Source organism: Denticeps clupeoides, chromosome 13, assembly GCF_900700375.1.
Source record: "Denticeps clupeoides chromosome 13, fDenClu1.1, whole genome shotgun sequence".
NCBI lineage: Eukaryota > Metazoa > Chordata > Actinopteri > Clupeiformes > Denticipitidae > Denticeps > Denticeps clupeoides.
The window spans coordinates 13757479-13773579 of NC_041719.1; positions in this window are offsets into that span (position 1 = coordinate 13757479).

The following is a 16101-nucleotide window of genomic DNA, read 5'->3' on the forward strand; positions in this document are numbered from 1 at the left end:
AAAATGTGCAGCAACACGAGATCTGGAGGTCCGGTTGGTGTGATTGAGAGTGTTGGCCTGTATATCCCTGATACTAGATGAATCTGACACGTTAGATCCTTTTTTGAAAGATTCTTAACGGCAACAAATATGTATATCAATTTCCAGTATCCTGAGCCATCGATCAATGTATAATCAGTAAGTAATTTATCATGTAATGCATTTTTTGGGGTACATGGGTACACTATATATTTTTTAACTGGCAAAGCCAACTCATAAAAAAAAGCACACACACATAGAGACACCAGCAATTATTGGCACGCATTTCAAAAAGAAAACTTAATGAGTGTTAAAAAGAGTTTAATTGTTGTCAAATTTGTTTAAAATGGACACTTTGACACATGCGAATACATTTTTCTCTGGAAATGTTTTCTACAGTCTGCTGAAAAAACGGCCTTGATCTGTTTGGTGGTAAACATTCATGGATTGTCTCATCTGGAATAGAAGGATGGTTGTAATGAAAATGGCCTTTTCTCAAAATGGTAAAATATGCTGGTGGTTGTGTGATCCTGTGGGGGGCCAAGTCATCATGGACTATTTGAAATAGAGGGACTTTTTAAATTGAAATCTGTCTGTCTCTGCCAGAACCGATGTAAGAAAATTGAATAAAAGAAGAATAAATCTTATGCCCCGATTGTCTCAAACCCCAAACCTGACCTATGTCTATGAGCCTAAAGGTTTAAAAGAATTTAATCCGGTGCCAATAATTGTGGAATGCACCAATATTACAAAGTGTTACATTTTCAATTACAAAATAGGTTAGTTATTAATTTTCTATAAGACTAAAAATCTGTCAATTATTATGTTTAAAGGAGAGCAGAGGTACGTTTCTGTATAATCCGTCTGATGGCTCTTGTCTTCCAGAAAAAACAGACATGATGTGGTCAGGGTGTGTGTGTGTGTGTGCAATGACGAGGTGATAGAGAGCAGAAACACACATATGCCCCCCTCAACACCCACTTTATGGGAAAGCCTCTGACCTTCGACCCAGACTGCTTGCTTTGTGCTTTTCCATGTGACATCTGATCACAAACACTTCACCTTCAGATGGCTTGAAACTGATGAATGAAGACAGTGTGAATGTCAGATCAGCCAGCGTGTGTTTGTGTTTATAATCATGTTAATGTGCATACTTCAGCATGTATAAGAGTCTTGTATTCTTTTCAGTATGTGTGTAAGCAAGCTCAACACCTAGGAGCGAATTTTCCTTTTGCAATAAGACAAACTGAAATCACAAATCCCCAGATTTGAGGAGAGCCATTGCTTAGCAACCAGGCACAAGTAGAAGAGTAACAATGGGCAGGTTTGATGATGCAGTACGTCTGCTGCTGTTTGAAAGAATTGGGGCCAAACGGCCAGAGAAACCCATCTGGGATATAAAATTGCTTTTATTGTTGAGCCGCTGGGCATGGTTATTGGATTCGGAGTTATAAAAAAATAAAAAAGTAACACTACATTTTTATTTATCCAGTTCAACTTCAGTGGAACCCCTCAATTGTCTTGGTCAATCCTTTCCCAAATATTAATAAAGTTAGGTCCCTTTGGGCAGTCTAATCAATCATTTCAGACAGCCAGAATTCATCAGCATGTCTTCACACCAAATATGAGGCTGTGGCAGGTGTCGGCTGTCTCCCATCTGATGTCACGTCTCCGTAATCCAGTTTACTTTTAGTTTACTCCCCGACTCTGCTGTTCAAGCCCACCCACTACCGTCTGTACCATTCACACACATTGACACATGAGATGAGTACTTACGCAGTTATGTAACACTCGTGCAATTCGTCTTTGTTCGTGAGTGTTGATTGGAGAAGCCTTGATTCCAAGTCTGCACGTATCAGCAGGTCAGAACCATGGGCAAACCTGAAGATCGCCAGGGGGCAGCTTTGTCAGTGATGGGTCCGATTAGAACAGGGATGTAAAACGACTGCAATATTGTGTGTTGTGCGACATTCAGACTTTTCGGTATGACCTTGTGGTAGGTTGACGTGATACAGAATCATCATGCTCATTAAATTGATTGTTAATTGGAAGGTGTCTCCAAAGATGAGGAGTCACTAAGCGATAATGTGGAAGTTGGGATTTCATGTAGTACTTAAAGCCAACATGGGTTCTGTGTTGACACCAACACATGCACATGCACAAACTGGCACTACATGGCGTCCAAAGACAACTCCAATGTAGCAAGCAGAAGAAAGAGCTGCTTTACCCCTCACTGAACCCACATGGAAAGTTCATCAGCCACTCACCAGCTCCATGCTGCCCTTTCTCAGCTTTGTTTAGAGTTAGATCGTAGAAGAGACAGAAGATGAATGAGCCACTGGGTGTTTTTATTCGTCTTGAACTGGCCTCACTTGAAATGCATTGAGAGTTTACTTATGTGTTCAGAACGGCAGACTAAAAGCCCCCCAGTTCACCCTTGCACCTTCCCTGACCTCCAGTGGTGTTTTTAGCTGTGGGTAAAATGTCAGTTTAATCCCTGGGAGCATCGTATGCTTTAAAGCAATCACCGTGCAGAGTTAAAGCTGCATTAATTCATCTTATTAAAATGTAATACTCACCTACGTAAAACTCACTGCAATGGTTTAATGGCCTTTAAAATGGAAATCAGTGATTAAATCTTCATGGAGTTGGAAGCTGTTGAAAGAGGTTTCTCCAAGGCATAGAGATGGTGACACTCCAATACCAGAAACACACAGTTAAGATAGTGAAAGTGTGAGAAAATTGCAAACAAAGTAGTTTCATTTAAATTGTTCAGCTTTTTTTTATTTCTTTTTTTTTTCAACCAGTGGTCATGGATTTATGTTGTGAATGTTCCAATCTGATCCATTTATGTAGATTATGTTTGTTTAGATTCTTTAAAATATTCTTCTTCATTGTCTCCATAGCCTCCTTTTGACCTTGGTAGAGAATAATCTGTGTAGCAATCCCATGTTTTAAATCTCACTTTGGGGCCGCCAGCAGCCATTGGACGCATTGTCATGATGGCAAGATTTGACCCAACACTGCTGAAAAATTATTTAGACTTCTACTTGTGAGTGAGTAGTGATGCACTCTAAATAACTGTATGCAGATGTATTTTATTGTGTCCATCTGTAATGCTTTAGATATTAAAAAAAAAAAAAAAAAAGCAGCCTTCTGATGTGCCTTCGATGTGCTTCCTTGTGATCCGGCATTACATTGTGTTCCAGTTCTCTTTATCTTAATCTCCATCTGTTCCTCGAGTTGTTTCCCGAATTCAGAACTCTGGAGGCTATGTGCGATGAATAAACAGTGGGGAGGGGTGTTTTCAAGGGCAAAAAGAAAGTACATTACCTTTCCATTCTGAAAGGAGAAACCAAGGGCGCTACAGCAAAAAGAGAGAACTGGTCCCAATGACAAAGTGGCTGTAAAGGGGATCTCGTCTGAACTGTCGTGTTTGTATTATCTGACAAAAACATTGCTTGGCACAGGAAAGCCCTGGTGGAACGTTTTTGATGGGGGTTTATTTCGGAGAAGTGAGGGTCCGGCGGATGAGAGGAGAGGAGGAGACAGGGACCCTACTGAAGCTGATTAGAGCAGGGGGTTCTGTTTCACGTTTGAGGGTGGAGACGGCATGTGAGAGCTTGTAAAGGAGATGAAAGGAGACAGAGGGAGGGAGGGGCTGGCACATCTTCCAGCCTTCCAGAGAGAGGAAAACAGAGGGAAAGTAAATAGGAGGTAGAAAAAGTGAGAGAGAACACAGTAATTCATGCAGAGGACAGAGAATAATAATACATCAGAGGAGAAAACTGCATGGCTCGAACAAAGAATGAAACAGAACAGAAAGAATCTCTTACATATAATGAAGAGATAACGCTCGAGAGTAGCGCAGGGGTGAGAAGACGTGACTAGACAAGATGAGGCAGAGCTCTGAATGTGCCTCAGTAATGAGGAGGGATTATTCACCGTGTGTTCCTGCCAGATATGAATCCAGATCCAATCAGACAATAAATATGTAGACGTTAATACAGTCCGTCGCAATTAATGAATGTGGATGAGTATACATGTCAGTGGCTGCCCTTTTCTGTTCCATGTTCTTTTCTTTTGATCACCACAGGTACGGGTACATTTAGGACTTATATTGTCGTTTGTATGTGTGTGTTGCTGTATCGACAGACCACGAGAAGGGTTTACTGCATCAGCATCATGGCAAATCCTGTTTCCGTGGACACGGCATTATCTGTGCTCCTTAGAGCAGATAAGACACACATCCCCGATTACAGAGAGGCCTGAATGCAGCGTGTGGTTTTTAAACAGAACATCCTGACGTTTTGCAGGCCCACCAAAGCAGAGTCCTTGATTCAGACAATGCGTTGGGTAAAATAAACAGAAAAGGGTCTACACACATCAACAGATGCATATCTTCCAGGGTGCATGCTGCATAAAAAAACCTAACGCTTCTCAGGGTTGACAGGTCAGGTTATAGGTCACTTGTTAAATCTGTGACAGCATAATAAAACAGAGCAGAGCAGAGCAGCTATCTGTGCTAAATAAAGACCTTGGATTTTACACACACAAACACATACACACACACACACACAAAATATAAAGTGAACCTGTAACATGGGCATTCATTTGTGTACAGGTTATGTTGTTCTTCGGTTACATAATGATTAAAAATCTCATTTGTATTGCCCAAGGAGGGAGCGATCAATCAGTGCCTTGGGCTCTGATCAATAATATGCAGAGAAGGCAGCCAGTTCCTCACATGCTCCCATCTTTCTCTTGCTCACATTATTTTTCTTCTTATGCCTTTGCCATCTCTTTCTCTAAATCTCTCGTCCCCTCATTCTCATCTTCCTCCCCACCTCACTGACTTGGAGGGACTGTTGCGTGTTTGTTGCGTAACTGAACACCAGGGAAGTGATGACATCAATCAGTTCCCAGAGGAGGCGTCCAAAATGCCACATGCCTACGTCAGCCCCGCAACATTTATTCACAAGGCTGGACGGCATGAGACACATGCTGAGACAGAGACAGGCAAAGAGGCAAAAAGAGGAGGGCGGCGGGATGGACATGGAGAGTATGCGCCTGAGTGGCTGAGCGAGAAGGGAAGTGAGGGATTAGAATAGGGCAATGGCAGAGATGGAGGGTGGCTGATAAAAAGGCCCTCGGCTCACCAGGGGAGCTGCTCTTTGAGTGAGTCACACACTCAGATAAAAGCACCCACTATACAAGCCAGACGAAAGCAGAAACATTCAAGGTGAGGTGGGCAAAGCTTCACAAAGCTTCACTGGCCTGGGTTCAAAGAATGAAACATCTGAATGATTGTGTTGTTGGATTTGATCTTACTGGACAAAATGAACAAAAAAAAAGAACAAAATTACTTCAATTTTGTAGCTGACCCGATGTTTAAATACATCTCTAGCCCCTTTATTAAAGATGTATAGCCTGTAACTAGCCTGCCATAGCATTGGGTCTAATGAACTGTTTCTAGTAAACTGACCAGTGAGCATATGTAAATAGGGAAAGGGATAGGGATGTGGAACCAATTACAACAGAAAAAGGAATACAGAATAAATTAAAATTCATATAACAGAATCTATCTCTCTCTTTGATACACTATAATACAAATAATAAAAGTAATCCAAAACTAATAAAAAATATTCCTTCAAAAATCTTGTGCATTTAAAGTCCAGATCCAAATAATTCCAGCTCTCTGGCACATCCTAAGACACTCAGAGCCCTCAGAAATGAGTTTACAAAGATAATAATCCATGAACATATGGATGTTATTTCTGCATCCCGTGAAATACGATTGTGGATTAGTGTTCTGTATGATGCACATTCCCAGGGCACAGTTAACCCGTTTCTCCTTCAGGTTAGGTGTTTATCTGATATCAGCCCTCTTCTCCCTCCCTGCTATAATGTCAAAAATAGCCCTGCTGCCTTGCCCTGTTCCTAATCGATTTTACAGAAGGAAGGAAATTTACAAGTTCACAGAACAATAGGGCCGGTCCAGGGAAGTCTGGGACTGGGTGTGTATGAGAGCCAAGGAGCCACATTTCAGACAAGATCAGGAGGTGGGAACAGGCTGGTAAGTAGTTCATGTTTATTAAATCTCACATAACCAGCAAAACTTCAGACAATATCACAAGACTTGTTCTTTATTGGCTTTAAGCGAACATATAAATTCAAAAACCTGAGACAGAGACCTATACCCAGAATAACAAAATGACCAACTAATGCAGGTTTTGCGTCTGAAGAATTGCATATTGGAGACAATGATGTTTGAAGGTTGTTTGGGGGTGTGGACCAACAAATTATATTCATGCTGTGTGGATTTCCATTTAGCTTTTCTAAAACAAGACATAACAATGTATACATATATACAGCCATTGAGCATAGATGTAGAGGTGTCATGGTGTGGGAGCTTTCTCCGCATCTGGAAATAAACTGCTTTACAGGAACTTGTCAGTTCCTGCATTTACAGTCTAGTAAAACATTGCTTAAATATTGCACAATTGAAAAGCTGTTTTTTAAAGAGGAGCAGATATTTGATTGCCCTGCAAAAAGATAATGTTAATAGTGGCCAAGTAAGCGTGTACAACTGAGTCATAATGTCATGCCACATGAAAGGGAGAAAGCACAAATCCTCGACAAGGTCAATTCTAATGTTTAATTAATGGTTTGAAAAAAGGCACCATGGGCACAAACATGAATAGAAAATGAAGCCCAACCAACATACACACTTTATAAGGACGTAATGATCAGGTCAACTAGCGCCAACTGGGTAAGCATCACACTGAAAGAGAATACTTGAATACCTGAAATCAAAATTACCAAAACCTAACTGTTTGAATGGATTAAATTATTTATCTCTTGCAAAAGATATTCAGTTTCTCGTTGTATTTACTTGATCCTAAAAAAAAAGTGAACTTTTTTTGTTGCTAAGACCATTAAAACATTCCCTCCAGCATGATGCCAGCTTTTCGAGGAGTCTTGTTGTCTAAAATGTCTGAGAAAAAATCTGCAAAGCATGCTGGAATGGTTTTAAGCACATTTTTATAGAGGAATTGCTGGAGAAAAAGAAAACTGTGGACGGTAAACATTATCATTGTCATTTTTTTGAATAATTAATTATTGGTATAATTAGCAGTAACCAATGTCAAATCACAGACTCCTAAAGGGACTAATCTAAAGCTTTATGTTTTACAATTTCAGGTTTGGCATTTTTGTATTTTTGAATCCAAAAATACCAAAGAATATGCATGAATGTACACATCCCAAAGTAAATCATAAAAAAAATCCCTATTGTTCACTGTGACAATTCAATCAACACTTAATTAGTTTGATGTTGAGCCTACTTCACCCAACAGGACATTGCTAATATACCAACCTTTGGCAAGCAGCAAATGGAACCCTTCAATAGCAACAATTGCACACACTTGTGCTGGGCCTGGGATAATCATGAGTGAATTATCCAGTTTTCAGAGCCTGTGTGTTTCAGAGAGGTAGGAAAAATTCAATTGGACTGCCACTGACCCTGGGAAAAAAAAACAAACAGGCTAGAATTCTGTTAGGGCAGATCCCTGCTTCAGCTGATTCTAAGCAAGAAAAATATAGTGATACAGCAGGAGGAAACCAGTCCTATCTTACATAAAGCCATCCAGAAGCATCTAATTCAAGACTTGGTCTGGGCATTGGATATTACATAGTCCAGTGGTTCTCATTTCTGTTTTCTGATCAGAAAAAAAAAACATTTTCATTGGGTGGCTTTTTTGTGGTATGAATATTTGTACTATTCTAACTGTGATCTTATCAAAACTCACACCAGTCAGCTAGCTGTGCTGCCCGTCACTCAGCTGGTATCTGCTTTTTACTGGTCCAACTGCTGTGAACAGCATGGCCAACTGGCTCGTCCACCAGTTCCACCAGTTTCATCAGTTTAAGGTTTGAATTTTCATGCTGATTTTTAGGTTCATTTCAGCATGAAAACAAGGTTATAAGAGAAAAGCGTAAAATAAGTGTAAAATGTGTATTGCAGATTTGAAGCCACACACACAAAAAAATTAATTCCCTGAACAGCTGATGTCCTCATGAAGAGTGTGATTCAATGCTATTTGACAGCAATATGCTGTTTAGGTATAACAATAGTTGATGTGTATTTTCAAATGAAGTATATCACATTTCTGCTAATTACCTGTAATAAGGTGCGTTACTATACAGTACCACTTGGCTTCTTATTGAGTATTCTCAGTTATGCTTAGGCCAGTTAGCTATGTTCTATATTTCTTTATTTAATCGCATGAAGAAAATAACATGACCATCTTAAGAGGTTTAAGTTAGATGAAGAGCTAGGTTAAGATGGTGAAAGCAGCTAAGAAGAGCAGAAGCATAATAATGTTTTAATGTTTCCAGCTGGCAGCCTTGGTTGATCATTTATAATGGCAGTTAGATAACAGTTAGTTTTTTTAATGTAAAATCACACAGCTGTCAGATAGCTGTACTGCTTTTCATTGTGAATATTTTAGATATCTGTTAGCGTGTGGGTAATGGACAAGACTGGATGTTCAGCAAGATGAATACAGGAGTGCAATATGGGGTGAACAGGAATAAAACATATTTTTATTTAATGCTATCAGTCTCCATTTACAGTATATTCAGCTAAAGAGGGCTTATACCGACCAGTAATAGCCACCTGGTTGTCCTCCATGAATATTGCCAATATTAGCCAGCGATCGGTGTGATTGTAGTGAATTGCACACTAGTCATACTGGTCACCAGCAATCCAGGGTTAAATAATGAATGTCTAATCTTTAGCCCATCACCCTGAGTGAGCAGTGGGCAACCATGAAAGGGGAGCAGCATGTGGGGATGGCGCTTTGGCACCTCAGTGGCACCTCAGTGACACCTTGGCGGATCGAAGTTCTGATTGGCAACCTTCTGATCATAGGGGTCCGTTTCCTTAACAGCTAGGCCACCACTTTCCCACAACTTCTGCACCGAATGGTGTATGGAAAAAAAACGTGTGTATAAGGCTTATTTCATAAGGCTTCCGCTCAAGGGTTTGGGGCGTATGGTTCCTAGAACTCATTCTATTTCACAAGGGCTATTAGGATAATGATGATCAACTAATCCCTGGAGCTCTCAGGCATGTGTTTTCCTGGTCCCAGCACTAATCTACTGATCATTTATACAGGGATTTGTGAGGAGTGCGCAGAAAAAAGAGGGGAATTTATTACAGGGAATCAACGGGGTGAGACATATGCCTCACTCTCTCTGTCACCCACTGGATGGCCTGTGTTTGTTTTCATCATACTGGCTTGTAATCCCTCTGTGACCCCCAGAGGTTAAAGTACAGCATTTCTGTCCAATGTCATCAGCAGTGATTGGAGCAATTCATTTAAAAAAAGAATCAGGAAGTAGTAATCTTAGTGGAAGTTATCGCCATTGCTGTGTCTCTGCTAATTGTCTGTCTGGGGGAGTGTTTAATCTTGGCCGTGTGTGTGCTTGTGTGTGTGTGTGTGTAGAGGCGTGTGCACTCCTGCCTCTTTGATGACTGAGTTCTGGCATCACGCAAACATAGCTGGTCTCAGTGGCTCAGTAAAGTTCCGCTAATTACCCCGACTTCCTCATTGAGAGCGCTGTCTAAACTGCTTACTGTTCATCCCTGCTCGTTTAGTGCTCACCCATGGGACCCAGGGCCCTCATTACGAGTGAGCCGGTCTTTCATGTCTCCCTGCTGTTGGAGGAACACAGTGGCGGAGGAAGGACTCTGATCTAACAGTTTGGTATTCTGATGGCGCGGAGTGTTGAGTTTTTAGCTGTTTTGACTATAGACCTCCATAAAGACGGCACAGAATTTCAATAAAAAATCAAATGTGCTGATGGCTGAATGAAACACAATAATGGAAAACAAAAAACTAAACAAGTTTAAACCCACAATTAAATAATAATATACAAATAATAAGGACACATTAGGAAGTGTTCTATAGTCAAAACAGGATGAAATAGGAAGGTTAAGTCCATCAAAGTGACCCTCCATTCTCTCCATATTTTTTGAGATGTGTCTAACCTGCAGCTCATCATGGTGTGATTGTCATTGTGAAACACAGCACAGCACATGGTGACACAACAATATGTGCCCTCTGCATTTAACCATCACCCTTGGTGAGCAGTGGGCAGCCATGACAGGCGCCCGGGGAGCAGTGTGTGGGGACGGTGCTTTGCTCAGTGGCACCTCATTGGTACCTTGGCGGTTCAGGACTCGAAACGGCAACCTTCTGATTACGGGACCGCGTCTTTACCCGCTAGGCCACCACTGCCCCGCAAAATAATGGAATAGCTGATGTAAAAATTGAACGTAAGTTTTCTTTCCTCAGAGCTGTACATTGTATGAATATAAAACTACAAGTTGTGAAAAATCTTTTTGCCTCTCAGATAACTTGCGTTTATATTCTTAGCCATGCTTCCTTTTTGCAGCGCCTGTCCCTGTATGCCTCTCCAGTGTAATTTGTTTTCTGCAGATGGCAAAAAGCTCTCCGCCTGAACATAAACCTGCGTCCTTAATCGCACACTCGCTGGCTTGAGTTCTGCTGTGCACGTCAAGCATTTGCCACCGGAGACCTGTGCAAGCGCCTCTCGCCGGGAATAGAGTGCATCCTGTCTCCCTCGTACCTCCATTTCCTGATAGTGAATAAAAATTGAGATTTGGATGGGCTTTTATTGTCACCATACTCGCCATACGCACGAGAATCGAATTGATGTATTAGCTGGCAGAAATTGTCTTTTTTTCTTCTCTGTAAGATCAAGTCATTGGAGTGAAAGAGAACCACTTCCTGCTGGAAAATCCGGCCGAGCTGTTAGTTTTAATTAAAGAGAGTTAGCATATGCCTAATGAGCAAAGACTCTAATCAACGAGTGCATGCAAGAGGCTAAAAGGAAATTAATTGAATTTACCATGTAAATAATCTTCTACCTCCTGGCCTCTCTCTTGTCTTTAGATGACATTTTTCATTGTTTCTCCATCTTCATGAAATGTTCAATTTTATCTTGCAGCTATAAACGTAATTAAATAGCAGATTATGTGTGCATGCCTAAGCATTTGCCTCGGGGATAAGGTTGATCATGTTGCAGACCGGCTGTTAATTATGTAACATTTTTCAAGTTAAAAATAGCCGGGCCGCTATGCCCTCGGATCAATGACTTGTGCTGCCCTCACCCAGAAGATCAGCGGAATGGCGGAACAGATCGATGGGAGCTTGTCTTGGCCCCAGTGCAGGATCACAGCCTGTCCCGAGACATGCGATTAGCACGCCGCCAAACAAACCTGCACTGACCGACTGTACCCCACCACCCCTCAGCACAGACCGCCACAGATAACAGCAGGAGAGTAAAGTTTGAATGCAGACTCATGGTCGGTCAAAACTCATTTCATTTACATTTACAGCATTTATCAGCATTTATCTAGAGCGACTTACAATCAGTAGTTACAGGGACAGTCCCCCTGGAGCAACTTAGGGTTAAGTGTCTTGCTCAGGGACACAGTGGTCTTCTGGTTCATAGGCGAGTGTGTTATCCCTAGGCTACATACAGCATACATACAGCTTAAGTGACTGTGTGATGTTTAAAACGAAGATTGTCCAAGGTTTTTGGATGGAAGGCTATTTTCTTTCTGTTCTCTCTGTCTTAGGTATTTCTGCAGGTTTTGCTCATTTTAATGTATTGATATTCTTGCATAGTTCATCGCTGTGTGAAATAGCAATCATAACTTTTGTATGTGTTCCCACTGGATAAGCAGGATTAGTCTCCAGGATCCCAGTGGTTCTGATGTAGGTTGTCAAGTAAACACAGGAACTGCTGCTATACCAGATTAACAATGTAAGGCATACAGTACGTTTGTGGGTTTGTGTTTCCACAAATAGAAAATATATGCAGTCGGCTGAATTTCTTCTAAAAGTTTCAGAGTGTTGATATTTGCTGGCGTGTCTCTGTGGGCGCTGCCGAAACCTAGCATAGCGGCGGTAGACAGGAAGGACGCACCTGAGCGTGTTAAGCAGGGAGGGAAGAGGGAGAACAAGAGAAATCAAGTCCCCTCCCCGAGCGCTCTGCTGCTCCTGCATTCCATATGTGAGCATTTAAGCACTTTCTGAGTTGCTTTCTGCTCTGAGCAACGTCAAGACAGAGACACTCTGCCTACAGAACAGTGGTGTGAGCAGAACAAATGCAGTACTGCACACTAACCATACCGATTGTTCAGTAACTTAAGGTCAAAGGAGTCCAAAGGAGTCCTTTAATGATGTTTGCGCATGTGACGTAATAATGGTCGCATGTATACATCGTATAGAATGAGTATGTAGCACACATGAGAGCTGTCACTCATCAGGCTCCACCCATTTTATAATGTAATTAAAGAAAGTTTACATTTACCAGATGTAGTAGTGACAGTAGTGACAGTGACAGTGACAGTCCCCCTGGAGCAACTCTGCTGTTAAGTATCTTGCTCAGGGACACAATGGTAGTAAGCGGGATTTGAACCTGGGACTTTGTGGTCCTCTGGTTCCATAGGTGAGTGTCTTTCTCACTAGGCTACTGCATCCCAGGCTTGTGTTATTGTCTCAGCATGTAGAAAAGAGTGTCTCTGAGTGTCTCTGAAAGAGATCAGTCATTCCTTCTCAGGCAGCATTTGGTGTTGTTAGTGTTTCTTGCTCTACGTGGCAGATGGACGTATTTATTTGCAACATGTCTGCACCTGTGTTTAAATGAGAGCGTGGTAGGGTGCTTTGAAGGCATATGGCACGTTGTGTCTTTGTGAGAAGATGAATCACTGCTTCTGGAAGTCACCGAGAGAGCAAGACAGACAGAGAGAGAGAGAGAGTTAATATTATAACTCATGCCTTCATTCCTCCAGTGAAAAAAAAAAGTCTCATTTCATGCTCATCCATTAATCCTCTGTTCAATTCCGGCCTCCGTCGTGCAATCTCTTTTCTACTTGCTGTCTCATTCTCTCTGCCTCACTATCGCTAACTCACACTTTCTCTCTGTAGCAGAGTTATGCTGAGAATTTCAGGGACGGATTACATTATAGGTTTTCATTCATGTCATGGTAATTAGATGAAGGCAGATGAAGTGTGGTGGGCGAGAGCTTAATCCCGTGGGCTCTTGTTCTGTTATTGTGTTGAGGTCTCCCAGGTGTCTTGTACCTTGTTTGTAATACAGAGAAGTCCAAATAGAAAAACATATAAAAAGTAATACGCAGTGGTGACACTGGAGAAAACCAGTAGCCAAAATCAACTATGGACTAAAATAATCTCACCCACTAAATTGTTATAATTGATTACTGTAAAGGTTTTAGCTCGACAACACATGTGCACTTGTGCTAGTAAAAAGTTACAAGAAATCTTAGGATGAAAGTAAAAAGTATTCTCAGTCTTGACTGCCTGGACTTCTAAGTAAGGACAACTTAAAGTACAGAAATCACCTCAGACCATAGCCCCTCTTTATTATTCATGTCACATCTATGCCTAGAGGGTCCTTGGCCAGCGCTCCGGCCCTATGAAGCATTGAACCCAGGTCTTCACTGGTGGCTTTTCTTGTCATAACTGATTACCTGATTGTGTTGTCCTCTGAAAAGCCTGTCATGAAAGCCTGTCTTTTGTGCAATGATTCGGTCCGTCAGGGGCAACTCTGGGTCCGGGTTTCGGACCAGAGTTTCATGTTTGTCCTGCTATTATGTTTTGTGATTGTTTTCACCTGTATGATTGTATAAAGCTGCCCAGTTTGTGTCTGTTGCTGTCTGGTCATTGTTACAACTCCTGTTGTGTTCACCATGTATTAAACCCCTGTTTCGTGACGTTGAGCGTATGCGTCTGTCACGGCCATTTGGCATGGTGAGGCAGGTGATCTGGAATGATGACAAGACATGACAAGGAAGACTCATTTGCACAAAGTCACTCAAGAGGGGTTTAATACGTGATGAACAGGACAGGGGAGACATCCAGTAACATTTTACCTGTTACACTGACCCGACCGTAAACAGACACGAACAGGGCAGCTTTATACAATCAGACACAGGTGATCGCCGGACCGGACTAACCCCTTCTGCACCAGTTTATGACCCTCCAATACCCTCCCTCCTAGGCACAACTCCTGCTGTGCCAGCCAAAGCAGTCCAAGAAGGGGGAGAAGGAAGTCCATACACTGAGTCTTTTTGAATATGAATGGAAGATGAGATGATGAACGGCTGAGATGAATGAAAAATGACTGTTTGCTGATCCAGCATTCATGATGGACCAGTGGCGGAAGTCCTGCGCAAACGTCTTCAAGCCAGTGTGGTACCGGCACCTTGTCCGCAGGCACATTCTGTCAAAGTCGTTTGGCATGACGAGGCACGTGATCTGGAACGATGACAAGAGATGATGAGGAAGAAGGACACATTCACATGACGTCACGAAACAGGGGTTTAATACGTGATGAACAGGACAGGGGAGACATCCGGTAACAGATGAACAGGTAACATGTAACAATGACCCGACAATGAACAGACACAAACAGGGCAGCTTTATACAATCAGACACAGGTGAACATGATCAGGAAACATTACACAGGACCGGATCATGACAGCATCCTTCTTCCTCGCCATGTCCATCCATAGTTCCTGATCTAGTGCCTCACCATGTCCAGCCAGCGTGACATTGTGGATCTTTTGTCTCCTAACACCAATAGTCTCCTGGGGTGACTGTGCATGAGTGGGCTTATCCACTGGTTTGTTCTGGCCCTAGTGCCAGTTCATGTTCATGAATTAAATACATTTTTATCATTCTCCTGAAATCCTGATTTTGGCCCATTATTGTGGAGTGCACAGAACGCACACATTTGACAGAGTCTCTCGTCACAGAAGACATTTCTTAAGGAACAATCTGTGACCTATACATTGTGAATTCTGTGTGTATTAGGTATTCCCATTCTGTGTGTGTGTGTGTGTGTGTGTGCTTGCACTCGTGTGCGGCTCCACACTCCGCGGTGGTTCTGCCAGAGTGAGATTAGGTCCATTCGTCTTCATTCGGTGCTCAGCCGAGTGCTGGGCGACCTGAGCTTTACAGAAGAACCACTTCACTTACTCTTGTGCTCAGACAAGCGAGGCCTTGACTCCCTCAGTTCTTGTATGGCCACCTGTCCTCCTGTCTGACTGGCTTTTCTTCTTTTCTTTTAACCTGCCGTTTTATTTTCTGCTGGATGCCTTGGCTTTCCTTCCTTCCTTTTTGGAAGTGTACAAGGATTGGTCAAAACCTTAAATACTATTGTGTAAATCTCCCTCAAATCCCCACAAGATCTCTGAGGGCATCATCCTGTGATATCTGCCTCCAAGAGTCCAAGGTGAATTCATTTTTTTTTACGACTGAGTCAGATGCTCAGTCAGATCTGGAGAGATCTGGAGCTGATTGTTCATTAGTCCGTGCTGGACCGTTTCTGCAGTGGGGCATGACCAGTTTTCCAAATGATAGAGTGGTCTGCTTTCCTAATTCACACCCACATCAATGCCACGACCCAAGGTTCCCCAAGGTTTCCTTGGGGAAATGATCCACCTGCACATTAATCAAAAGGTAAATGCGACCAGGCCACCCTGTGCCACTGCTCCAGGGCGCAGTTCTCACAGCAGCACGCTCATTGCCTGTGGACCAGTGGTCTTCTCATCAGCGCTGTGGCCAGTCTGTGTTCAGTGTGATCTTTATTGCACCCCGCTACTCCACTGCTTTTCCCCCAAGCCTTCAGTAATCAGATCTTGACCAGGGGAATGACTTCTGGAATCAGGTTCTTGGATCAGCATCATACAGACAAGTTTAGAACTGGGGACTGAACATCCTCAACAGCTTTACACTTTTGATTGTTTTCATTATTGTTCATAGGGGAAATTTAATTTTCCTTTCTTCATATCTCTAGATTGAGAGTCATCACACAGTTCTGTTTACTCAGAGCCCCATATGCCCAATCATAGCTCACAGTGATAGATTTTCTTTAATATTTCTGTACCGTTTCTACCCTTTTTTTTCTCAGAAATTTGTGATCCGTAAACCTTATACTGATTGAATTTAAATTACCCGT